Genomic DNA, 7,893 nt, shown 5'->3' with positions numbered 1-7,893 from the left:
TTCGAACGAGGCATGGTTAAAAAAAAACAGATTCACCTAAAAAAAAATAGTTGCAGAGAATGATGTTGACTTCCAAATGACGTCCGGCAGAAGAAAGATGTTGTCTGACGTTGTGAAGGAGAACCAATGCAACAGAAACAGTGAATAGACGAGGAGGAGTTCGCGGTGGATGATGGCAGATGCGAGGAGGCTGCCACAAGGGGATTTCGACGAGGACTGAAGATACATCGTCACGACAAGAGGATTCCGGCTAGATTTGAAGATGTGCCGGTTACTGCAAGAGGATTCCGGTGTTTTCCCTGTCACGGCCAGAAAATTCTGGCAGAGATAGGTTCAAACGGTACTCCGAGGGTTTTTCGGAAGAGAGAGAGAGGAAATAGAGAGAGAGAGGGTTTCGTTTTAAGGGTTTCGTTCCTTTTAAAAAAAAACGAAAAAGGTACAAAAAAATGAAACGATGCAAAAAAAATGGGTGTTAAAAAAAATCCAAGGGGTATTGGGTCCCTTCAGTTAAATTTTTTTTAAAAAATTTTAGTCGACTAAAATTTTATCGGTCGACTAAGAATGTGCAACTCATTCAAAAAAAAATTTAAAAAACATCAGTTGACTAGAAATTTATCGGTCGACTAATATGGTGCGATTCATTCTAAAAATTTTAAAGCATCAATCGACTAAAATTTTATCGGTCAACTAATATAGTGCGATTTTAAGATTTTGTTCAAAAATCAATATTTTTATAAATCCAAAAACGAGCAAATGCCTAGTTCTCTCCTAATTCTCATAAAATTTTCATTTTTAAGTGGTTTAGTGAAGATATCGGCATGTTGTTCTTTAGTGGAAATAAAATTTAACGAAATATCTCCTTTTAACACATGATCTCCTAAGAAATGATGTCTAACTTCAACATGCTTAGTTCTTGAGTGCTGAACAAGATTTTTCGAAAGATTTATAGCACTAGTGTTATCACAATAAATGGTTGTTGTGGAGTAATTCAAACCAAAATCTTTTAAGGTCTGTTTCATCCATAGTACTTGTGAACACGCTAAACTAGCCACTATATATTCTGCTTCAGTTGTTGAGAGTGACACTGAATTTTGCTTTTTACTAAACCAAGAGACTAAGGAATTTCCTAAGAAATGACAAGTTCCACTAGTACTCTTGCGATCAAATTTACTTCCTGCAAAATCTGCATCACTATATGAAACTAAATCAAAGGAAGATGATTTTGGGTAAAACAAACCAAAATCTGAAGTATTTTTCAAATATCGAAGAATTTGTTTTACTGCAGTTAAATAAGATTCTTTTGGATTAACTTGAAATCTTGCACACATATAAACACTTAACATTATATCAGGTCGACTAACAGTTAAGTATAATAGAGATATGATCATACCTCTGTAGAGCTTAGTATCTACATTTTTACCATTTTCATCTTTATCAAGAGAAGTAGTTATACTCATAGGATTTCTTCTTGATTTCGATGAGTCCATCCCAAATCTCTTGAGAAGATATTTTGTATACTTAGCCTAATTGATGAAGATTCCTTCTTCAGTTTGCTTTATTTGAAGTCCAAGGAAGTAGTTTAATTTTCCCATCAAGCTCATTTCAAACTCTTCCTGCATATCTTTAGCAAATTCTTTACAAACAAAATCATTAGTAGAACCAAATATTATGTCATCAACATAAATTTGCACAATAAGAATATCTGAATTAAGGTTTTTAATAAATAAAGTGGAGTCTACCCGACCAATGGAAAAACCAGATTGTTCTAGAAAATTTCATAGTCTTTCATACCACGCTCTTGGTGCTTGTTTAAGTCCATACAAAGCTCTTTTTAATTTGTAGACTTTTTCTCGATATTTCTTATTTTCAAAGCCTGGAGGTTGCTCTACATAAACTTCTTCATTGATGTGTCCATTTAAGAATGCACTCTTAACATCAATTTGATATAACTTGAAGTTCATGTAACTAGCAAAAGCAAGCATCATTCGAATTGACTCTAATCGAGCCACTGGTGCATAGGTTTCATCAAAATCTATGCCTTATTCTTGATTATAGCCTTGTGCTACTAGCCTTGCTTTGTTTCGAATGACTTCACCATTTTCATTCAGCTTATTTTGGAAGACCCATCTTGTTCTAATTACTGGATGATCCTTTGGTCTATCAACTAGATCCCAAACATCATTCCTAGTAAATTGGTTAAGTTCTTCAGACATGAGCAAAAGCCAAAATTCATCATCACAAGCCTCATTGATATTCTTTGGTTTTATTTTAGATATGAAAGCAACATTTGCAATATATTTTTCTAATTGCCTTCTAGTTTGGACACCACTCTTTATTTCTCCAATTACTTGTTCATGTGGATGATTAGGAACTTCTTTCCAAACCGGTTGAAGAGGAATATTTTCTTGAGAAGTACTCTCTATCAAGGGTTCTTCTTGAAGTATAACTTCTTCTCCTTCGCTTAGAGGTATAACCTGCTCACAATTCTCATCAAATGCTACATGTAAAGATTCTTCAATGCAAGATGTTCTTTTATTAAAAATACGATAAGCTTTACTTCTAGAGGAATAGCCAAGAAATATTGATTCATCTTATTTTGAATCAAACTTATCAAGATTATCTTTGGTATTTAACAAGAAACATTTACCACCAAAAATTTTGAAATATGAGATCTTTGGTATACGATCATAATACAATTCAAAACATGTTTTATGTAAGATTGGTCGAATAAGAACATGGTTTAAAACATAACATGTTGTATTTATTGCTTCAACCCAAAAGTATTTTGGTAAATTTTTATCTTGAAGCATGGTTCTAGCACATTCTTGCAAAGTTCTATTCTTTCTTTCAACAACTCCATTTTGTGGAGCCGCTCTAGGAAAAGCAAAGTTGTGGGATATACCATGTAAATCACAATACTTTAGAAAAAATTCATTTTCAAATTCACCACCATGATCACTATGAATTTTAATTATAGATGTAGATTTTTCATTTGTAATTCTTCTACAAAGTTTAGAAAATTCCGAAAAAGCATCATTTTTGCTTTTTAGAAAAATTACCCATGTAAACCATGAATAATCATCTACTATAACAAAAGCATACTTGCTACCATTCAAACTTTGAATTCTAGATGGTCCAAATAGATCTAAATGTAAAAGTTCAAGAAGACGTTTTGTTGAAACTATATCTTTTGCTTTAAAAGAACTCTTGATTTGTTTACCCCTTTGGCAAGCATCACATAAGTGATCTTTTTTCTTATATGGTATTCTAGGTAGGCCTCTAACAAGATCTTTCTTGGATAACTTGGAAATAATTTTAAAGTTAACATGTCCAAGTCTCTTGTGCCATAACCATTGAATTTTATTTGAAATAATAAGACATTTTTCATTAAAAGTGGGTAACTCATCTAGATATAGTTCATACACATTGTTCCTTTTTTTACCTTTAAAAATGATCTTTTTAGATTGAAAATCAGAAATTAATCATAAATCATGTTCAAAAGAAACATGAAAACCTTTATCACATAATTGACTAATAGATAATAAATTATGCATTAAACCATCTACTAAAAGAACATTTTCTATCAAGGGAAATTTTGGATTACCAATATTACCAATACCTATTACTTTTCCCTTGTTATTGTCACCAAAGGTGACGGTTCCTCCATCCTTATTTTGGAGGGTGGAAAATAACTCCGGCCTTCCAGTCATATGTTTGGAACAACTGCTGTCCAATATCCATTTGCTCCTTATTTTGTGTACCTACAACAAAATTAGAAGACAAAGCATTTGACCCCTTTCTATTTTTGGGTCCATGAGAGTTAGTCTTAGGAACCCATATCCATTTGGATTTTGGTTTCCTTTGATAATAAATATTCTTTTTATAAAAAGATTTAGCATTTCTAGAATAATCATGTCTAGGCTTATAAGCATTATAAGTTCCATGATTAGATGCATTTCTATTAGAACTAGAAAATTTAGTTCTATGAACAAATGATTGAGAATATTGTCTTTGATTCTTCACCACATAGTTTGGTCTATTTTGAGTATGAGAGAAGCTATATCCCAATCTGGTTTTATTAACCGAGCATATTTGAGAACCAAGAAGTCTTTCTAGATTCTCTTGACCATTTATGAATTTGGTCACTATAGAAAGAAGATCATTTGATTTTTCTTTTAGACTCGTTATTTATTTTTGTAAGAGATTGGTTCTAATTCCAATTTCTTTTATCTCAAATGCTTGACAAGAGTTTTCCTTCTTGAGATCTTCTATCTCTTGAAGTAACACTTTGTTTTGAGAGTCAAGAGTTGAATTTTCAGTTTTTAACTCTTTGTTTTTAGAACTTAGACTCTTAAATTTAGCATATAAGTCATTAAATGCTTCTAATAAATCATCATATTCAAATTGACTTACTGAATCTTCTTGTGCTACAAAGCACATGTTAGCGACTTCTTCATTTGATTCTTCATCGGAAGAGGAGTCACTATCATCCCAACATGCTTGAAATGCCTTTTTCTTCTTGAATTGGTCCTTGGGCTTCATTTTGAGAAGAGGACAATCTTTCTTGATATGTCCAGCCTTTTTGCAATTAAAACACTTGACTTCATTTGGATTGGAAGAATCTGCTTTCTTTAGCTTTCTTTGAAATCTTCCCTTTTTGATGAATCTTCTGAATTGTCTTGTAATGAGGGCAATATATTTATCTTCATCTTTTTCTAAATTTTCAGAGACAGAAGTAGCCTTAAAAGCAAGAGATTTCTTCTTGGGTTCTTCTTCTTGTCTGTCTTGAAGTTGGACTTCATATGCCATTAGGTTACCAACCAAATCTTCAAGAGTGAGAGTGTTAAGATCATTTGCTTCTTCAATAACTGTGATTTTTCTCTCCCATTCAGGAGTTAAACACCTTAGGATCTTTCTGACTAAATCCACTTGTGAATATTCTTTTCCAAGGGATTTCAGAGTGTTAGTTATATCAATCATTCTTGTTACCATGTCCGATATAGATTCATTTTGCTTCATTTTAAATAATTCAAATTTATGAACTAAAGAAGCAATTTTAGATTCCTTTACCTTTGACGTACCTTCGTGAGTCACGAGAAGAGTATGTTAGATTTCATTTGCTATAGAGCATTGAGAGATGCGATTAAACTCTACATTGTCAACGACACAATACAATGCATTCATTGCATTGACATTAAGTGAAACAATCTTCTTTTCTTCATCGGTCCATCGACTGAAATCAGTTGATGGAGTTTGGTATTTATCTGAAACAACTCTCCAAATATCGAGATCCATGGATTGCAAGAATATTGTCATTCTCACTTTCCAGTATCCATAGTTTGTTCCGTCAAAGAGAGGAGGACGAACAAATGAGCATCCTTCTTTGTGCTGAGATGTTGTAGTTGCCATGCTAGATGATGATCAAATCAAAATAATAACAAACCTGCTCTGATACCAAATGAAAGTGCAGTAGGATCGAGGCAACGAGCACTAGAGGGGGGTGAATAGTGCTTTTAAAAATATTTTGTGGAATTTTGATGGATTTTGCAATTTACAAAGCAAACACACAAAGAACACAATAATTTATCCTGGTTCGGTCTTTCCCGACCTACATCCAGTCCCCAAGCAAAATCCGCTTAAGATTTTCACTATCAACCTTGTGTAACTACAAGATCATACAAACCAAATCCGGTCCCACTTTCAGTAACACACCTACTGAAAGCAAACAACTCCTTTAAACCCAGGAGTCCTTCCTTTTACAGAAAATTAAAACAAGTAACAACTTACAATACAACCTATGAGCCCTTCTTTTGAATGCAAATGAGATGCAATTGGCTTTTGAGGTTGTTGGAATACTCTACTCACGAATTCACTATCTCTCAAAGGAATTTGAGTGAAAAACTAAAGTGAAAAATATCACGTGAGTGAGAAAATGAATATGAGTGAAAAGCAAAGAGTAATTAATTCAAATTGATTGAATTGAAGTGCTTTTGAGTGTAAAATGCACTCATATTTATAGTTGAAAGTTTCCATACGTTGAGAGTATGAAAGGGTGTCAAAACAGTCCATTTTGAACGATCAAAACGTTTGAAAAATGAAAAGACACGCCTTTTTGAAGTTTAAGGAAAAATGACAAAATTAGTCGACTGGAACAGTAGTTAGTCGACTAATAGTTAGTTATTAGTAGACTGACAATTATCGTCGGTCGACTGATCTGTTTATCGAGCCATTTGAAAATCTGAACTTTTGAAACTTAGTCAACTGGAGATAAAATTAGTCGACTGATAATATCATCAGTAGACTGAAAAACCTTTCAGTCGATTGCTGCTAAAATCTTCTGAAAAAACATACATTCTGTCCGATCGAATGATAAAAGCATTAGTCGACTGTTGCTAAATTTTCAGAAAACACATGTTCTGTCCAGTCGACTGATAAAGTCATTAGTCGACTGCTGCTAAAATTTTTCAGAAAACAGACATTCTGTCCAGTCGACTGATAATACCTTCGGTCGACTAATTTGACAAAAATGACTTTTTAGAAAATATGGCGCGAAAGGATTAGTCAACTGGTGAGTCTATTAGTCGACTAATAAACACGAAAATTTAAGAAAAGAGTTTTCTAAAAAGATTTTCATGAAGGGTTTTTTTAGAAAAGTTTTTCTAAATAATTTTTAGTTAAAATGCAAGCTAAATATGCACTCTAAGTAAGGCTCTTACAAGAATCTAAGACTTTTAATGAATTTAACATTTGCACACTAGTCTTCAAAGATTCTTCATCAAATTCTTCAATTTCTTCATTGCCTTAGCTGAAATGCAGTTGATTTCACTTGCTCATCATCAAAACCTTGTACTTGAAGTATCATGTACGACTTCATTGTCGTAACATAGTCTCTGTGCACTAATCAAACAGTAATAAAATCTAAAATTTTTATCATTTTTTTAATATATTTTAGTTTTCATACGTCATAAACTTTGTCTCAAAATTCACTATCAATAAATCACAAAAATTTGAAGAATCGGCATTACTCAGAAATATGACAAAACCTATTTTCTGTAAAATGCAAAAAAAAAAAATTAGAACTTGCATGGAATTCTAGGAATTACAGGTAGGGAAGAAAATTTCATAATTTTTACCATATGTAGTCTGACACATGTAAAAATTTCATCCTCAGATTCCACGTATTCTGGGAAATAAAAACCCAACATTAAGATGTGTCCAGAACAGTCCTTCAAACCTAAGCAGATTTGCAGTCTCAGTTGATTGTAAATCTTTCACGTAGTTGATTTGAAAAAAATGAGTATGTGCACATGCTCAGAAGTCTCTCTCTCTCTCTCTCTCTCTCTCTCTCACACACACACACACTCACACACTCACACAGGAGAACTAGAATATGAGAACTTTTGTGTGAACCGAGATTTTCATAGGTCTCTTTGTTTTTTCTTAAATCTAACTATACAGATATGATCTGCTAACTGGTTTTATGGAGACCAACAGTACATCTGATGATGATATGCTTGAAAATCCATGACTGAAATTTTCATAAATATTCTAGCATCCAAAGATCATGTCTTTTCATAGAAGAGAATATGATCCAACAGTGTATTTCTAGCAAATAAACCATGTTCAACACATCTACATGGTTATATTTGTAAAAAAGATACTGCAAATGCCTAATTCACACAAAAGTTCTTATATTTTCAGTTCTCATATTCTACTGACCTTATATATATGTTACCGAAAACACATATTTTTCTCTTTTTTTGCATGTCTGACCCTTTAGATGTGATCTACATATTCGGTATAGCAAAGACTGAATCATCTTTTCCGATATATGCATCAGACTTTTTATGAGTTGATGCATCAATGACCTACAAAGTACCGAATTTTCACCTT

The sequence above is a fragment of the Nuphar pumila genome, chromosome 12 (assembly GCF_984573655.1).
Source record: "Nuphar pumila chromosome 12, dmNupPumi1.hap1.1, whole genome shotgun sequence".
NCBI classification, from domain to species: domain Eukaryota; kingdom Viridiplantae; phylum Streptophyta; class Magnoliopsida; order Nymphaeales; family Nymphaeaceae; genus Nuphar; species Nuphar pumila.
This window is presented reverse-complemented; position numbering follows the sequence as displayed.